The 18708-nt window shown below is 50.2% G+C and overlaps 1 protein-coding gene across 3 annotated transcripts in view; it reads left to right on the top strand.

The window, feature by feature from the left end:
* The window catches only part of LOC142896975 (tetratricopeptide repeat protein 28-like), a 186768-nt gene that overhangs the window by 88126 nt on the left and 79934 nt on the right, over window positions 1–18708 (top strand). The window lies entirely within an intron of this gene.

Below are 18708 nucleotides of genomic sequence, written 5' to 3' on the forward strand. Positions count from 1 at the left end.
AAAGTGCACACTGCGGAGCGCCTTGGCCGGCGATAGCTGGGAGGAAGGGGAGGGTGTGGAGAAGTGACATTATTGGAGCTGAAGATTCCAATTCACACATGTAGCAAAAAAAAAAAAAAAAATCAGACTGAAAAGAGGATAAACAGCCGTAATCTGTTTCTGCGGACGGAAGCGTGTCTAAAGTCATTTGCGGTGGCGGGGCGGCATCGTCGCTCGTGTGTGTGAGTTTGCTCCGGCGCTCCGGTTCATTGTCCTTCGCTGCGCGGCTCGGCCTAAGCCCCGCCCTCGGGGTCAGATTACTCGCTGAACGCATCGCAGCCCTTCGCCGGGATTCCCCCCAGTCCGGGCTTATCGTTCTCGCACACGTTCGCCGGCTCCGCCCGGAAATCGCAGAGTAGGCCGAGCTGCCTCGGAGCCGGCGTTTAGCTGCCAGCTGACCTGCCGCTAAACGGCGGCGGGCGGCGGACACCGGGAGGGAAAAGGCATCCGTCAGCAGCGGGCTGCTTATACAGGGGAGGGTCGCCGGAGGGGAGCAGATGAAAAGGCGAGTTTAGGACGCGGGTGAAAAACAAGGAGTGCATTGAGACGTTTCCTTCCCCGTCTGCTGAATAAACACCAACGCCTCCCGGCTGGCGACGAGGACCGAGCTTGCAATGAAAAGTCCCAGTGGCCGCCGAGTCCCCTCGGCAGTGAGCGCGCTCTCCTATGAAATGATTAGTGACGCATGGCCGTGTTGGGAGAGGGACCATCAATCAGGCCCGAGAGAAAGGACGGCTAATGACACGCGAGTCTGAGAGGGAGGCCCGAGGCTGTGGTGGCGGCAGTGGCGGCAGCGGCGGTGGCGGCAGCGGCGGCGGCGGCAGGGGCAGCTGCCTCTCACCGCGACTCGTGTATTTCTGTTCCCTTTTGTTCTCAGCCCCTTATCTCTCAAGTCGTAATTGCCAGTTGCTCGCACAGCCGGCGTTCCGCGTGTAAAAAAAAAGAAGCTATTTTTGCTCTCTTTGGTTAACGACAGAAAAAAACAACTGAGTTTCAAAGTTAGGCAAATACTTTGAGACTTTGATACGTCTGAGGTCGGAAGTAACGAAGTACAAAAATACTTTGTTTTTTATGTTTTTTATTTTAGGTATGTGTACTTTACTTGAGTGTTTGTACACAAATAATATTAATAAAAAAATACTGTTTTCACATGTTTTTTTCTTTTATGTTTACAAAAGTAATTCACTTTTTATATTACATTTGTTGCTTGATGGCTTTTTTGAACTATGCTGTTGTGTACTTTGATATAAAAGTGGTTTAATTACTGATTACAATCAGGTTGTAGTGTGTAACAATGTGAGTAGCACTACTGTTTTGCTACTGTTGCCCATCAAGACCTCTGGTCAGTTCAGTCTAGTTCCGTCACAACTTTTCTGTATTGTTTCGTTAATGGCAAAGAAAACATGTTTACTTTTGTCTTTAGTACATTTCAGACACAAGTGTCTGTACTTTTACTTATGTTCAGAATGTGAATACTTTTGCCACCTCTGGGTTCCCCCCCATCTCCCTCCCCTCGTTACGCAACTCCACTCCAGTCAGGTACACACATGTGCCTTAGCGTGCGTTTCTTTCCCATTTGCCGCCGATGTTATGCCTGTGATGTTTTATGACTCTCATGAGCCTTTTTGCGCCTCTGACATCAGCGCCGTGAGCCGCCGAGGCCTCCCCTCACGCATCACGCGCACAACGGAGCAGGCGGAAAGGAGGGGAGCTCGGCGCTGCGACTACATCCTCCTTTGATCAGTCAAGACGAGAGAGAGAGAGAGAGGGAGGGAGAGAGAGAGAGAGAGAGAAGAAAAAGAAAAAAAGTCAAGCTAGCTTCCGTCGCTGTGTGCCAGTGTGTGGGAGCTCTTTCACACAGTATTTACCTTGATGAGGAATTGAAACCGACTCGGCGGAGGAACGTGACCCTCCTGGGGCTCGGAACAAAGTGCTTGTGTTAGTAAACAGACACATAAATTGCATTCTTCAGAGCTGCGGCTAACAGCTCACAGACTCGCACGCGGGCATCGGATCCAGAGTTTCCCAAGGCTTCGGTCAAGCGTTTCCGGAAATGCCTACCTGGCCGTCGCTCCTCGGTCGCCCAGCGGAAGTGCGGCTCCCCGGCTCCTCGTCAGGTTGCCGTTTGAGACCATCAGCTGCAGGGCAGCCTATGGACCTGCCTGTCTGCTCGCTCCCCCACATCTCATCCGTGGCCGTCAGTCAGATTATGCATTCCATGTGTTCTTCCTATCGGGGAGCTGCAGAGTCCCATTTCATGCCGAGAACACGGAAAGACATGTGGTTGGACTTTCATTCCTTGTGATCATGCGTTGTGCTTCACACGTGGGAATGATGTGATGTAATGTAGGGTGGTCCAAATGAGGAAGATCAATTATAGAAAAAGCTTCACAAGTATGTAGTGTAGTGTAGTGTAGTGTAAAGGAGTGATGCCCTTTTAACCATTATTATGGCATGTTTTTCAGTCTCAGGCTCCCGCTTGCATTAAAATACAAATCAGAAATATTTGTCAGCCAATCACATGGCAGGAAATCAATACGTAGATACGGTGAAGGCGACTTGCTGAAGTTCAAATCGACTATCAGACTATCAGGCTGGGGAAGAAAGACGATTGAAGTAGCTTTGAATGTGGCGCCATTGTTGGTTGTATAAACCGACTGGTCTTGATATTTTACAAATGAATGATCTCTAGAGTTTACAGACACTGGTCTAAATATGAGGAAACAGCAGAAGTTGTATGGAGAAAGAAGTGGTCAGAAGACAATGGGGCATAGAAAGGCAACAGTGAGTCTATTAACCACCGGTTAATGTCAAGGTAGGCCGGCTCGGCGTATACACACTTATCAGCTGCCTCATTAGCTACCCAGTACAAGCAAGGTGTACCTATTAAAGCTGGTTCATATTTCTCTTATGTATATATATATATATATATATATATATATATATATATATATATACATATATATATACATATATATATAAATATTAGCATTCCACTTGCTAAACCCGTCACAAGAGGAGCATTTCACCGGCTTAAAGAACCGACACAAATCAGGTAATAGACTCCCTGCCAAGTGCCCGATGTCCTCGAGCTGCACGCCACACTTTATGTAACTTGCTAGAAATCATAGCATGGCATTTTCCCTAATGCTAACTCAATTAAGTCCCTTCCCTCCTCGGAGCCCCGAGCTTAACCTCATCTGAGATGGCCGTGAACCAGAACTGATACAATCACAGCCATCCCTGCGTGGACGTGTTACCAGCACATTATCAGATGTAGTGAATCAGTTTATGGATTAATCAAATTTACCCCCCCCTCCATCCCCCCACCTCCTTGCTCTCTCTCTCTCTCTCTCGCTCTTAATTTTTTTTCTGAAGTAGCACTACCTCGCTCCCTCCCCTCCCTCGCGTCGTCTCGCCCGTGGTGCAACCCGCCGAGCGCTCCGCCCACTTCCAGAGCACTCAGGTGTGGCCCCGCCTCCGCACTCGCACTGCTAATACGGAAGTAATGGCTCCGTAACTGCTCCCAGGCCAAATGAATTGAATCTGTTCCATGCCGTGATTAAGTGTTGCGGAGATGGCAGCCCCGGACGTCCTGTGCCGGCACGTTGAGCTCGTATTTTTGGCCGGCAACGTCCCGGGTTTAGAGTTCAGGGAAGAGGTTCCACTCTCCTGTCTGTGGACGTGTCCAAAATCAAAACTGCTCAGCAGGAAGCCTGACTGCTGCAGCTTCAGCTCAGCTCTGATGGAAGCACTTATCCCCCCTCCACCTCTCCCCACTACCTCCTCTTGAACGTAAGGCGAGAATCTGTGAACCGGAACATTGCCGCTCAAGTAATGAGGTATTCCCACTGTGCTGTCTTAGAGGTGAATTTATAGCACGTGGCATATATCTTTTATTTGGACCAAATGCACCTGACGGTTTTCGCGCCCTCGTTCTCGGATCGCGAGCGTAACGGAAGGCGCCCCCTCTCGTCTGCTGCTTGCGTTTTAATGACGGAGCATAAATATGGAGGAAAAAGAACAAAGGCGGCAGACAAAGCAACGGCATGCAACCCGTCACCTAATTAAGTATTTCTGTAGCCAACAGCCATAGATAATGAAGAAAGTGGGGGTTGGGTGGTTGGAAATTGGTCTGACAGCTTTTTTTTTTCCTTCTTCTTCTTCTTCTTCTTCTTCTTCTTCTTCTTCTTCTTGTGTGTTTCCGCCTGCGAGAACACCGTCCCCTCGGTCCTCCTGTAAATACCACTGAGATAAATTAGCATTGCTGATAAAAGAAGAAGAAAATAGAAAAAAAGGGGGCGCGCCCCACCAAAGACGCTGTAAGTGACGGTAATTGTCTCCCTCAGATTACATTTTCCAACCTTTTGCACCCCCCCTCCGCCCCCCAGCCGACCGAACTGCCAAGTCGCGTTACTTGGCCTCGCACTTACTTCGCGGATCTCCCTCCTTTATATTTCCCCGCCTTTCGACTTCGCTGTCACGCCCTCCTTTTTGTGCGTGCCGGCGACTGATGGAAAGAGTCGTCGCTTCTTGCTGTCAGAGCGACACCCGACACTGGACAAATGTGACAAACACCTTTCGGCTCTCTGATCCCTGAAATCGCGCCAGTCTCGCCGCGTCGCGACGTGATTCATGCCGCGCGGCCGCTTCCGATGCCCGCCCCGAGTATCGCCCAATGATGCATGTGCACCGCAAACCCCCCTCCACCACCGTCCTCCACCCCACCGAGTAAGTTATGTGCATTATTTTGCTCTTCATGGGGACGGAACAAAGCTGGATGCTCTCGGAGACAAACCCGAGTGATGGATACAATAAGGCGGAGGAGGAGGGGGGGTGGGGGGGGGGGGGGGGGCGGAGGAGTGGGGTGAGAAGATAAAGCAAGTGTGGAGGGAGGGAGGGAGGGAGGGATGGGAGAGAGGGGAGAGATGGATAACAGTTTGACAAGAGGAATGAAACCGCCGCAGAGGGCGTTTGGAGCGGCGTGGTGGGAGGGTGCGCGGCGCGGTGCGGCGCGGTGCGGCGCGGTGCGGCGCGGCGCTGCTCGGCGTCGGGGTCATACATCACGCTAATACCGCAGGAGGACGTCAGCGCGGCACAGCGCTATGCAGAGCAGGGCCAGAGTAATGTGCTGCGCTTGCACCCTGCCCCATCTGATTGAAACACAGCGCTCAAGGGTGGCGGGGAGGGGGGGTACGCTTAGGCACCTCTCCTTCCTCTGGCCTCCTCCTCCTCCTCCTCCTCCTCCTCCCACTTTCACACTTTATAAATCTACCCCCCCGTGACCTGTATATTCCTCGAGATAATCCCTGAAAAACAGAAACCGACTCACGGGTTCTCCATCACGGTGGCAGGCGGTCAGGCAGGCAGGCAGGGAGGGAGGGTGGGAGTGAGTGCGTGCAGCACCACCTACATGTTGCTGCCGCAGAGCGGCTTCGCCCGAGGTCAGGAACTTTTTTACGGGACGGTGACTCGGCGAGTGCGCCGCCAGGCCGGCAATTAAGGGCCAGAATTATGCGTCCGTTCAGAGGCACTTGCCCTCTGCATTGGTTTTAATGCTTGTACGGCCCCCCCAGATATACAGCTTAATGGCGGCATCTTTCCTGTTTGCTGCCAGCCGGTGTCGAGTTTTTTAACGGCGCCAGCGGTTGCAGCAATAGGAGCTAGTCCTGTTGTCGTCTGCGCAAGAAAGAAACAATCATGTGGTTAATTCCCAATATTTTTACTCTGTTGGAGCATTTAAACGTCTGCATCCTGTCTGCAGAACTTCATTATTGCTGTTGTTCACTGTTTCCTGCAACACTGGAACGTCAGTGTTAATGTCAAACATGACACCCTGGACCCCTTGTTGTCAATAGCAAATAAGATAATAGCCGAGCGGAGGTGGTTTGTTTTAGATTAGCAGCGCAAGAAATAACAGGCTAAAATTGGCAGAAAAATGCTATTAGAGGGCGCCGGACAAAGAGTCATTATAGCAGATGACGGCGGTATAAATGTTTTAGCTCTCTCCGTGTATGAAATAATCTAACCTTCATTTAGCTGCGCCCGGCGCTGTGCTCTCCTCCTCGGCGAGCCTTTGATCACTGAGGCAAGATTCAAAGCTATTCTGATGAGAGCGCCGAGCCTCTCTGACATTTACATTATCCCGCCTGCTCTTTCTTCAGCCCCGATAATTAGCTCCATTGCCGCAGCTATGCTGCAAAAAAAAAAAAAAAACAACACACACACACACACACACACACACACACACACACACACACACACACACACACACACAGACAATATCACCTCCAGGAGCGGCCCGTGACGGCGACGTGATATCAGGCTGCCCGTCACTCAAACCGCCCGGCAACGTCGCCCCGCTTGCCAATCACACCCAACGGCACGCGGCGGAACTATTTTGTCAACGCGACCAGGATTAAAATCGTTGGCCCGTCTGCGGCTGCTCTCTAATTGGCCGAGGGTTTGAGCGGCGGTGTCTCGCCACCTGCTTGCGCCGTCATTAGCATGGGAACTGCGCTGCTTTGCATTTGCCGCCTCCCTCGCTCGTCCTTCTGGGACCTGCGGGGTCGGACGGATGCTCGTGGTGTGACTCTGACCTCACGGGGGGATTAATTAAGTTTGAGGTCCGGCCAAAAGATGATAACCCCGGCGAAGAAACACATTGAGGTGATGATGAGGAGCATTTAGAGACCTCCCGCCACCCCCCACAGACACACACACACACACACACACCCCTACTGTGCTCTTTTACCCCCTCTGGCCGTGGAGCTGATTGAATAGAGTCATCAGCAACAGCAACCTTCTTCTTCAGATGTGGGTGGGCTACTGGGGACCTCAAGGTCTGCCTTGGAAACCCAATTGGATTTGCTCTCTGCTAATAAGGACTCGTTCACCAGGGAGTTTCAAAAATGGATGGAGGTTGTCTTTGAAAGGTGCGCCGCTTGGCGCCGGATAGGTGGAGGCACGGAGGTGGATCCCGCTGTTGACCGCCATGCTTTTTTTTTTTCATCATTGCGCCGGTGCTTCACCCGACTGCCGTGTTCATTACAGTTCAAGGGTTGGTGTGCTTCAACTTTCACAGGGGTCGAAATTGGGGCTTGGGCGGGGGTACGAGAGGGCCCCCTCAGGCGGCGAACTGGTCCTTTGGTGCGTTGTGGTATTTGACAGGGCAGCTGTAATTGCCCCTCGGAGACCGAGAAGAGTCAGCACCATCAAAACGAGCACTTCTGAAAGGGATTCACTCCCAAAGGAGAGACGCGCTCGGCGGGAGGAGGGAGACCTTCGGAGGGCGAGGCAGGAAAAGGCATTTATTCATTTTGTGTTAATAACTTTTATATATGTGGGAAAATTGATTCCGATGTCTCCCTTAAGGTCCTTTTGGGTGCATTGCCCCCCCCGACTACCGCCTGATTTTCCCTCTCGGCCTTCCTTCTTGGCCCCGCTCAAATTTATTTTCTTTTCATTTGTGTATTGAAAAACATGAGAGGAGCAGAGCAGAGGCTGGGTGTCCCCCGGGGGCCGGCGCTGAGGCTTTCTCCCGCTCCTCTCTGCACGTGGCGCCGAGTTCAAAGGCTGCTCCAGTTTTCAGCCCCGTTAAAGAGAGGAGTGTTTAGGGTGATTCATAGCGGCGACGCTCTCCTTTCGGGTCACGGAGAGGGCCGGTGCTGAAGAGTGGGCCACGGAGTGCTGGGCTGCACTCTTATCGGATAAACTGGCATGTAAGGCCGTATTCTCATCTGCTGCGGAGTGATAGTGGTTTGGGTGAAGCTAGTGGCTAGCAAGTGGTTCGCTAGGCTTAATGAACATGCGCGTTCTCCTGATTGGTCCTGATGAAGGTTGATAGAACCAAATGTTGACCTGATAAACAGCAGAGTTTTAAAGGTCCATTGTGTTAGCCTGCCTTGACAGCACGTTTCCTATTTAGGTCACTGTCAGGCGGGCTTCCTTTAAAAATGGCGGTGCAAGATGGCAGCTAGCTAGGAGCAGGAGCCTTGCTCTGTGTCTATTCTAATATATGAGAACCATTCCCAGAGTAGGAAAGCCAAATTACTTTTATTATACTGCAAGAATACACTTTTATTAATGTATTTATGGGCAGTATGTTGAGTTTTTACCAATGTAAAAATCATAAATCAAGCCAAATTTTACACACTGGACCTTTTAATGTGAGTTGTGATTTATTTTTTTTGCAGTAGATGTTCCTCTGTAAACGCTCACTAGAGACCAAAAAGAACGGCCAACATGCACTGGCTGTGGACAGAGTCTGTGCTGGAAACGTTTGTGTGTGGTGGTGTAAAGGGCAGTGTTGGGTCACCACAAGAATGATGGGTGTGTTTTTGATGAGCGACCGCCTCGACTCCACCTCTCACCTGCCGCCCTCCTCTCCAGCCTGACACTGAACGCGACGCGAAGCCCCGTGAGAGGAAAACGTCTCAACGCTTTATTAGTATCGTTTGGCAATTAGTGCAAGGCCACTGCCCCCGTTGCAAGGGCGGATATACTCACATTAATAAGCCCTTCATGGCTGGCTGCCCTCAGGAAAGACCGGCCCCTCTGATGAAGTGTAGTCGCTGGGCCCCCCGAGGGTGGGGACCGGGGTTGTTGACCCGTGCTGAACCCGTGACCACGGCTGCCATGTCGTCTGACTCGGCACTGAGACACTCTGGATGGCGACAGACGGACACGGCAGCGGCGGTGGCGGGAAAGACGGACTGACAGTTTGACCCGGATGCACTGGAATGCAAATAGGGGAACCTATAGAGTCCCCCCACCCCTGCATTCCGTAGCCAGAACCGGCCCTTTATTGTGTTGGTTACCCTTCCCTCCAAGATGTGGATGCCCTTTTCATATTCATGCTCAGGAGTTTCCCTGTGTTGCCTTTTTTCTTTTTTTTTTTTGGGCTCAATCAATTTATGTTCTTCCCTTTCTGGAATATTTAGTTCACCTGACTGTAAGGGTCTCAGACAGAGCGCAGGGCTGCAAGATATACTCTTGACCCCAATCTCCTCCTTTTTTTTTGCGAGAGGGGGGCTCGCAGTGCCGGCCCCGGCTTCCTCTTAACTACCTTTGCCCCTTATCTTTTCTATTCTCTCCCCTGAACTCTCTCCTTCCTCCCCTCACGCTCACCTTCTCCCCTCCCGCCACATTCAAATGCTTTAATAGAAATTATTCAGTCACGGGAAAGAAATGAAAAGTCCCAGGCTCTCTGGCTCTTTGTCAAATCACATCTGCTGAGGTCCGAGGAGGCATCGGAGCGACCGGGCCGCACATTTCTCTACTTTCTGCTGAAAGGCCGTTTGTTATTACGGCAGCGAGAGTGCTGCTTTTCTTTTTTCGCTTGCGGGCCGAGTCTTTCAGGACCCCCCCCCCCCCCCCACCTCCTCCCCTGATCCCCCCTCCCCCATCCTTTGAACAACGAGTTGCTGTGCTCCAGGTCCTTGCATTATGGTCCTTATTTTTAGAATTCATTTTTAAACTGGCTCTTCTCTTGAGGATGTCTGGGGACTTGGATTCTTCAGTCTGTCAAATCAGACTGAGCATCGCCCCGATCGAACGAGACCGGATCACAGGGACGCATTAATCACCTGGGGCAGATCAAAATGCCTCAGGGCTACATGACATTTTTTTTTTTGGAGAGGTGCCTTTATAATTTTCTCCAGCGACTTCAGAAGCCTCTTTAAGTTCAAGCCCTTCCCCATTTGATTCTTTATAATACACAGCCAGAGTAATGCTGATGTCAGGGACTCTTTTGCTTTATTTTTTTTTGATACCTCACTTTATAGTAGCGGCAGCACTTCCCTGAAATTTTTCATTTTGAACCAATGAAGATGTTAGAGCCTTTGACAGGTCGCAGGTTTTATGGCTTGTAATTCTGTTTTTAGACTTAAATGGCCTCACATCGCCCCAACCCAGTAATTACTTCTACGGACGGGGAGACAAGTTCTGATGTATTTGCCCCCCAATATTCTCAGCGGAGCACGATATTAAAAATGTGTCCCCTCTGCTCCGCGTTGTCCCTGTTCAATCACAGGTAACCGCGTCACACTGGACCCCTCTGCAAACCTGGTGTCACTCTTCCCTGAGCCGGGAGACTGCGCGGGGAGGACGGGGATTTGTCTTCCCTTCCCCTTCACTTATCTCTTTTGTTTGTCCTGGTTTCCATAGATGAGCAGCAGCCCCTCCGTTCTCCTCCTGAGTGAGACTAAGTGCCGCCGCTACTCTCGTCCTGCCAGCTCCAAATTGGCAGCCTGACCTTCTTTTTCTTCCTTGGGGCGTCTGCACAAAGCCATAGCTCTACCATGGGGGGAAAAATGCAATTAAGAGGTGACATAAACACTGAGTACCCGTTGTAGCCGTGCCCAGGAAAAGGAGGGAGGAGGAAGCAGCTGCCGCTGTGACACGCATGCATAGATTGTGGCCCATTAATTGGACTTTACGCATGGCAGATTGACACTGAGCAGAAAAGATGGGGAACGGGGAACGTGGCCCGCTCTCATTGAACGAGCACAGACAAGGGGGGAGCATTGTCAACCTATGACCTAGCTTGTGTGACTGGTTGGTGTGGCTGCTCTCTGACCTTGTGTTTTAATTTGTTTTGGAGCGACTATTAGCTCATGTGTCAGCGCCCGAGGAGGTGGCTGCAGCCATGGCGTACGGCACCCAGGCTGAGCGAAACTGCTCACCGGATGCAATGCGTAGGCCGTAAACCAGCTTTAAAGAAGAAGTAGCCTGGCACACGCTGTTGATGCAGGGTAATCAAACTGGGACCTTCAGCACTGTGCACGCTTGTCTGAGATTTAGTTCCATTCAGGCCACAAAGCAGCATGATGAAAACACCAATAATTAGATAAAATAATCAGATAACAAGTCAAATAGAATAAACAATGAAAATAAAGGAAGGAATTTTATTTTACAATTAGAAGAGAAAGATTCAGGGCTCGAGGAACCGTTTTTCAGTGCAATCGGCGGCCCATTTCTCCTGTTGAATGGGCTCATTATCAATTGTCCAGGACAAAGATATCACGTCAGTCTAATTTGAAGCTTATTTGAATATCAAATGATGGAGTAATTATGCCACATAAACCCCCCCCCCCACAATAACGCTTTACTTGTAACATGATACAAGAACCCCTCGCAGCCCCCCCCCTTTATTATTTTTAGTGGATGGGCCCCATTAAAACAGGCACTGGGGGAGAGTGGTGTTTAATTGCCGGCTCAGGTGCGCGTGACATTTGGAGCGGCACATCCAATGTGGCCCAGAGTCCAAAAGGTGTTGTGACGGAGCGAGTAATTGCCTGGCCCTCTCCAGGCATTGGATTTAATAAGATGATTCAGTGATAGAAGAGGAGCACAGAGGCCACACGCGGCCATTTCTGAGCGTCTCTGCAGACCACTGTGGTTTTATGCTGCCACTTGAGGAGCTCTTTTTTATTTCCATTGAGTAGGGAAGGAAACACAAGCGTTGTATTAATTTACACCACTGTCAAATTAGGGCTCTGGCACCGGTCATGCTGTTGTTTTTATTGAGGTATTTTAGGATGATGTATCTACCGGACCTGTCTGCGCACACGTCTTCCTTAGCACTTCTCCGGGAATGATTTATCTGCTCGGTTAGCCCGGTCAACGGACGGCAGCTCCGCCACGTCTGTCCTTACCATGTTTGTACAGCAAACGAGCGGCTCTCCGGCCACCTCTTCAGGCTTGTTTAGCTTTCGGACCCCTGACAGAAGAATGGAAAGTCCCCCAGGGGAACATGAAGCACTACAGGTTGAATGAAATTCTCTCTGAACACTCCAAAGCTCTCTTCATCTCCACAGACTCTATTGGGAGAAGGCTGCAGAGAAGCATGCTTAATCCAGCGGCACAGAGAAAAAGCAGAGAAGCGCGTGGTGTATATGTATTTTTTTTTTCCCGCACCCAAGAGAAAAAAACACTTTTAAAGGGGGCCCGGCTTGATCGTCCTGCATAATGAGCCATCACTGGCTGATATTAGGGAGTTTATTCATAAAGTAGCACAGGATGTCGTCTCAGTGCAGGATGTTTTCCTAATGCCACAACATGATAAATGATGCAGGGGGTGGGGGTGGGGCGATGCAAATAGTTGGGAAATGTTTTCAAACACAGCGCAGAATGCGGCAATACGTCGAGCCGAAAATGGAAGCGACGGCTGAAAAAAAATTTTTTTTTTTTGCAGCTCGTGTTGTGCGATGGCACATTAAGACTAATATGGGCTGGCGAGCTGCAGGTAGTCGCCTCGTGGAAACTGCGCGAGATGGAACTGCACGCTAGCCCTCTGCTCATTTTTTAAAATTACCTCCGTAAGGATGATATAATATGCCTCAATATCTGTGTTGTAGTTAAGTAATAGAACATCACTCAGGCCCACTACCGCACCTAATGAGAAGTTATGAGTGTGAAACGGGTGTGTGTAAGTTATTGCGGGGTCTCCGCAGAGGGGCTAGTGGCCTAGTAAATGATGGCGGTGGGGCCGGCCACATCGACTCGGGTCATCCCTCCCTGTGTAGCCCCATCGGTGATTCATACACTTTTACTGTAAAGGGTGGGTGGGTGAGAACCTTCTTGCCATTTATCACAGCTTCGTCGATGTGCAAGAGCCAAACTGTTGCATTAACACGGGCGGCTGTGAAGGAGAATCGTCCCGCCATTCGTCAAACCGCGTCCTCTGGCTAGCGCGCCGCACTCAGGGTGGTGCTGGTGGGGGTGTTGGGTGCGTCGCGCCCGCACAACGCGCTAATTCCGATGCGCAGGATTGGCCGATGTTCATTTGCGGGGGGGCGGTAGGGTTCGCGCCCTAGCCGCGTCCCCCCCCTCCCCGCACCTCGCTGGGGGTAATCATTAGCACGAGGCAGCGAGAGTTTAGCATTCTGCTCAGCCGAGGCTTCTGACATCGAGGCGTCGCCCGGCTTCTGTTTCCATTAGCGTCCAGGCCCCCGCCGGCTGCACAGCCAACACTTCAGCAACCGCCCCCTCCCCCCTCCTTCTCGACGTGTGGCCGCTCCTCCGCTGCAGCTGCTTGCCTTCCTAACTCTCTGGCTCCGGGATAGAAATATGACAGTGGAACACCCATAGTATTCTCCAGCCCTGCCCCTCTGTCTTTTCTTCTTCTACTCCGCTCACGATTTCACATCCAATTTTCCCAGAGCCCTGCGACGCCCATTCCCCTAAGACCCCAAGCTACTGCGGGATCACTGGACTCCCCCGTGTGTGTGTGTGTTTGTGTGTGTGTGTGTGTGTGTGTGTGTGTGTGTGTGCACCTCCATTGATCATGGCTGTGTCCCTGTGGCTCAGGGCCCTTGCTGCTGTTATCACTGCAGTGTGAAGGCTGGTGGGAGGAGGGAGGAGGGAGGGAGTGTAGTTCACAGGACCGAGCTTCAGAGCAGTATGTGTGTGTGTGTGTGTGTGTGTGTGTGTGTGTGTGTGTGTGTGTGTGTGTGTGTGTGTGTGTGTGTGTGTGTGTGTGTGTGTGTGCGTGCGCGCCTTCTAATGGGATTTACACCATGCACGATGTGTTTTCACCCCGTCCTCCTTCTTAGCTTTGATGCGCGCTGCAATTGCGGTTTAACAAAACCACGTTCGCTCTAATGGTAAAGCTGCTTTCCACCGGACAGCTCGGCAGGTGAAAGGTAACAAGAGAGTATGCGTGGCGCTCAACGTGAATTCCAACATGGGGGGGGCGCGTCCGATGCGACGCAAACGAGGCGACACGTACAGACGCCTCTTCCCTCAATTAAAAGATGTTTGTATTAACAATTAAAAGGCGAGGGGGATGTGAAATCGGTTTTAATGACATCGCTCTCACGCGCCGCATTTCCTTTCAGAGGGGAAATTGATTTCGAGAGAGTGGAAGAAAGAGGCCAGGATGAAAAACGCGGCGAATGTTGTTTACTTCCCATTAAGGAGCCGTAAAGGAGCTCGCAGACGAAGATGCGGCTCCACCTCTTTTTTCCCTGCGCTGAAAAGAGAAGGTGAAAGAAGGAGAATTCACCCTTATTTTTTTCCTCCTTCATCCCCCCCCCCCTCCCCCCCCGCGCTGTATTTGTCTGCTCAGTGGGTGTGGACAGGACCCTTATGATGGATTGCAGTGGTGGTCCTCCCGAGCGCATGCATGTGGAAAAAAATGGGTGCAGCGTTGCAACATGCCCCCGCTCTCCTTCCCCCCCCCCCTTTTTCCAACATCCTACTTGCTGCCCTGTCTCATCCTGTTTGCGTGAAAACGTTGTCGCGGATCAAATTCAAGTGATGCCAGACGGACGCAAATACACACACACACACACACACACACACACACACACACACACACACACACACACACAAAGAGAAAGAGCCACACTGCCTGGGCACCATGGGCTCTATTCCTTTGTGGTTACAGTGATTAATTACTTTTAGCAAAGCAAACAGGGTCTTGCTTATCTGGATCAATCTTCCCCCTCCATTCTTGGTGCAGAGCACTGTCACCAGTAATTGCCAAACTCTGTGTAGTATGAAATTAGGGCTACTTTTACCTCTCCCTGGTCCCCAAGCTAACCATAGCCTCGATTTTCTACGCTGTTCCTCCTGCTCTACTGACTCCCGCGGCTCTCCTGTCCTTTTCCCTCCTCTGCCCCCCCCCCTCTCCTACTCCCTTAATGCAGCCCTCTCCTTGGAAGGCTTGTTAATGCATTATTCCAAGATGTGCCGGCATGTGTATGGGTTTCAGTAGCTTACATATGCTTTTCACGGAGCTCTTTGAAAAATCATGTTTCCTCCCATCCTTGCATACCAATTATCATGGCCCTGCCAAGCTGATCAAACACTATTCGTCTATTTGTAGTGTATACTTGTTTCTAAATGAGGAAATTAATACATTCCGCTAGCGCAGCCAGCTGGGTGCGGCGAGCTCCATCGATTGTTGGCATCTACAGCATGACTCATAGCTTTGAGCGAGTGCTTTTTACTTGGCCCGCTGTGTCTATGTGTGCGTTTTCTGGCACTGCACCGCTTTCATGTAGACAGCACTTGCCAGAGGATTTTTTCAATTAGCATTTTTTTATTATTTTTTTTTCCCTCTCATCCCAGTTTCCACAGGTGGTAGAAAACCTGCTGCCTTCGTCTTTTAACCGGACAAAGCATAGAATCACACAGCGCGAGCTGAGATGGATATCAAAGCCGGGGAAAACGCACGGCTAACGTGATTAGCAGGCTGACACAGCTAATGATTCACGGTGATGGCCAAAGAACGCTGAGGGAACTTGCTGTTTAATGAGCTTACACAGACTGTGCAGATGTGCGAGAGCAAGAGTCACCGTCGTCAGGGGCGAGACGTCTATTTTCAGAAGACCCCTGCTGTTTAGCCCACGTTGTAAAAGTCAACTCGTGGGTTTTCGGGCCAAACCGTCATGATCTGTTGCAAAAGTCTGCCTCAGCAGAGTCGTGCACGTTTGTAGGTAACTGAGAAAGAACCACATCTGCGCCCTAACGATAATTCTCAATGGCAAAGAAGATCTGAAACTCATTAATAATGAAAAATCCGCTCTGCCCCTTCCTTAATCTCACTTTATTCCCCACATTTTCTCCTGGCCCCAGCAATGGATGGGAGCATGTCATATATATGATAAGCAGAGGAGCCCGGCGTCCACGCGGGACTCATCACATACTTAAATTGGTGTGGCATGGAGTTCATATTGCAGCGTGGCCAAGGGAGAATTAGAGGGTCTATATATAAGCCCGCGCTGCATGTGCTGTGAATTAAAGTGCATTTATCTAGTAATCGCTGGGGAGATCTCTGTGTGCGCAGGCATGGCAAAGGAGGGGCACTGTAGCTCAGCCCAGTGCATTGATGCTGCTGCAGTGGCAGATGAAGGGGGAAACGGGTCGTACAGTAAATAAGTTCTGATAACCCAGACATGTCCAGTGCACAGAGATGAAACAACCAGACTTGTCTGTATCTCTGTCATTTGCTAATAGCTCCACCCGCCTGATATCGTTCACTTCTTGCTTGGAGTGTTACGCAGAACCCTCTGACCTGCATCGCCATTGTTCTGTCCTCACGCTACCCTTTTCCTCCAGTCCTCACAGCTTGCCAAGCCTTATCTACGATTCACTTTGCCTTTATTCAATCGCGCTTGACTTCTTACCAGCAGAATCCAAAGCAGCAAAGGCGGCCCATGCTGGTGCTTTTCATTAGAGCTTTCCATAAAGGCTCGACTGGGATTCTTTTGAAGTGTTGTAGGGCAGCTGTGGAGAAGGCAGCCTGTGAGGCTACGCGAGATGCTGACTCTTGTTTGATGAAGCAACTTGCCGCCAAGGCCCGAGCAACCTAACAAACCCGATACAAGCGCGCTACGATAATGACTTGGTGGACATTATCTCTCCAGGGGAGCATCACACTCAGCAAGGCTACTAAGGAGTGAAAAAATTAAACTTTGCAATGCCCATTTTTCTGAGGCGGAAGAGGAATAAATGCCACTTATAACAGGTTGTGTATCCCGTTCCTTTGGTCACTTTGTCGCCCTCTAGACATTTGCCATTTCAAGCACGGACTTCTGTGCTTTGAGAGGTGCTGATAGCGGTTGAGCTGGACATGACCAGCCATCCTAATGTCTAATGGACGTGTCTGGTATTCCATGTTAAGAACATGTGTCTCTCAGCCAGTGTTTACCGAGAGCAGGGCATTTTTCAGCCATGCTCGAGTTCGCTGTCAAAGCCAATTAGGGGCGTACAAATGAAGATGGAAGACGCATTGCCTCAGGCCAGGGGAGTACAGCACCGGGGCCAAGTAGCCTCTTCAGTCTGCTCCGGGGCTAAACACATCAGGGACACATATGGCCAGGGCTGCTTATTCAATTCAATTTGTATAATCAGTAGCTATCATTTGTATTACAATAAGAAAGTTACGGTTCACCCCAGGGTGATTCGTCCCCTCTCTAAATTAAATTCAAACGCTAAGTGAAAGCCTCAATCTGACATCCAACGCATGAAGGAGTCAACGAGGACTCCAGCTGCCTGCAAAGAGTACACACGAAGAAACAAACGTGGGTATTTTGTGGTCAGGCCTTTTATGGCTACATCCAGTGTTCTCCGGGTGCAAAGCCCTCCTACCGCCCGAGTTTGCGCTCTTTTTCAGGTTCGCCATCTGGCCGTGATTGATTAAAGCTCCTTTAAGTAATTAATGCCTACTTTAATTGAGAGTCAGCCCTGTGGCCACGGGATTGGTGTGCAATGCTCAAGCGGAGCCAAGCCAGGGATCTAGTCGAGAGGGGCATGGAAATCTGTTAGGTGCCCTGACCCTCTCAGCCTCACACCTCAAGACTCTTAAGATGCTAATAAGACAAAAAGTATGCTGGACGCATCCGTGTGACAAATCAGGCTATAAATCATCAGAGGAAGTGTGTGACATGGATTTTTTTTTTTTCTTCCACCCAGCACTGGGATTCACGTGCTCAGAATAAGCCACAGGAGTGTTCCCATTTCATCCACCGGTTTATCGCTCCCCTTTGGTTTGTTTCCTTTTGTGAGCAAGCGTCACTTGTGGTGGACATGCATGTAGCGGAAAGAAAATTGAATTCTGCTCTTTGCCAAACGGCGCATTGTGAGAGCACGTCGCCGCGAGACACCACGTCTCGTCACCGTTGTTCTGTTTTCATCCCATTGTGATAAACGAGCGATATCAGTTCCCCCCCAATCCCTCCCCAACCTCCCCTGTTTCCCTTCAACTGTCACCATGGTTGTGCGCTACATGACACGTCCACCATTATGAGACCTGACCTTCTGTATCCAGGGCCAATCTTTGTCTCGTGCTAATTGTTTTTGGAAAATGTTAAACCATCCCCCCAGTCAGATAATGCGAGCCGCAGTGAACACAGAGAGCTCAGCATTGATTCCACACACCTGACGATGACCTTTTCCAATCCGAAGTAGTGCTGCACTGGCTACCAGTTTGATGCGGACCACCTAATCGATTCCTGGGAACTGTGAGGGAGTACTGCAACGTCTGTCACAATGAGGCCTTCACGAGCCAACCTGTTTTTTTTTGTTTTTTTTACCTTATTGTTATTGTCACCACTTACTGAATAAACAAACGTTTGCCCTTTAATTTCCAGCTCCACAAAGAATGATCAGTTTAATTTGTTCTCATTACAGCCTTCTAATCTAATGGGCTAATTAAGGACTATAGATGGAACTGCAATCACTTGAGTCCACCAAGCCCTTTGGGAGGAGTACATCAATTGATCATAAATATTTTACTGCGTCTACCTACATGCAGATCTTGCCTCGATTTGACTCGCATAATTGCTCTCTTCTGTCTGTACTTTACAGCTTATGTTGTCAAGATAGATTTGCTGAGGAACTGTCCTTCATTCCCATTGATAAGCAGAATTATTGCAAGAACTGTTTCTTCAGTTTGCTTCAGTTTGTGGGAAAATAAGTGTGAAAGAAGTCTCTTTTTTCAATGAAATAACAGGGATAGACAGACTTGATCGATGGAGGTCAGAGGTGGTTTCTGTTTTAGGGTTTGGTCTTATTACATTGGGGAGCTGGTAATAGACAGGCAGCTGTGTCATGATTCTATCCCTGTGACCCCCGAGGCCAAAGGTAATGTTTGCCCTCAAGGCTTCTACTTCTATGAGAGACTGACCTCAGACCTCCTGGGTCCTGGGGGAAGGAGAT

The sequence above is a fragment of the Nelusetta ayraudi genome, unplaced genomic scaffold (genome assembly GCF_046127955.1).
Source record: "Nelusetta ayraudi isolate G7.1 ecotype Tasmania unplaced genomic scaffold, CSIRO-AGI_Nayr_v1 ptg000058l, whole genome shotgun sequence".
Lineage (NCBI taxonomy): Eukaryota > Metazoa > Chordata > Actinopteri > Tetraodontiformes > Monacanthidae > Nelusetta > Nelusetta ayraudi.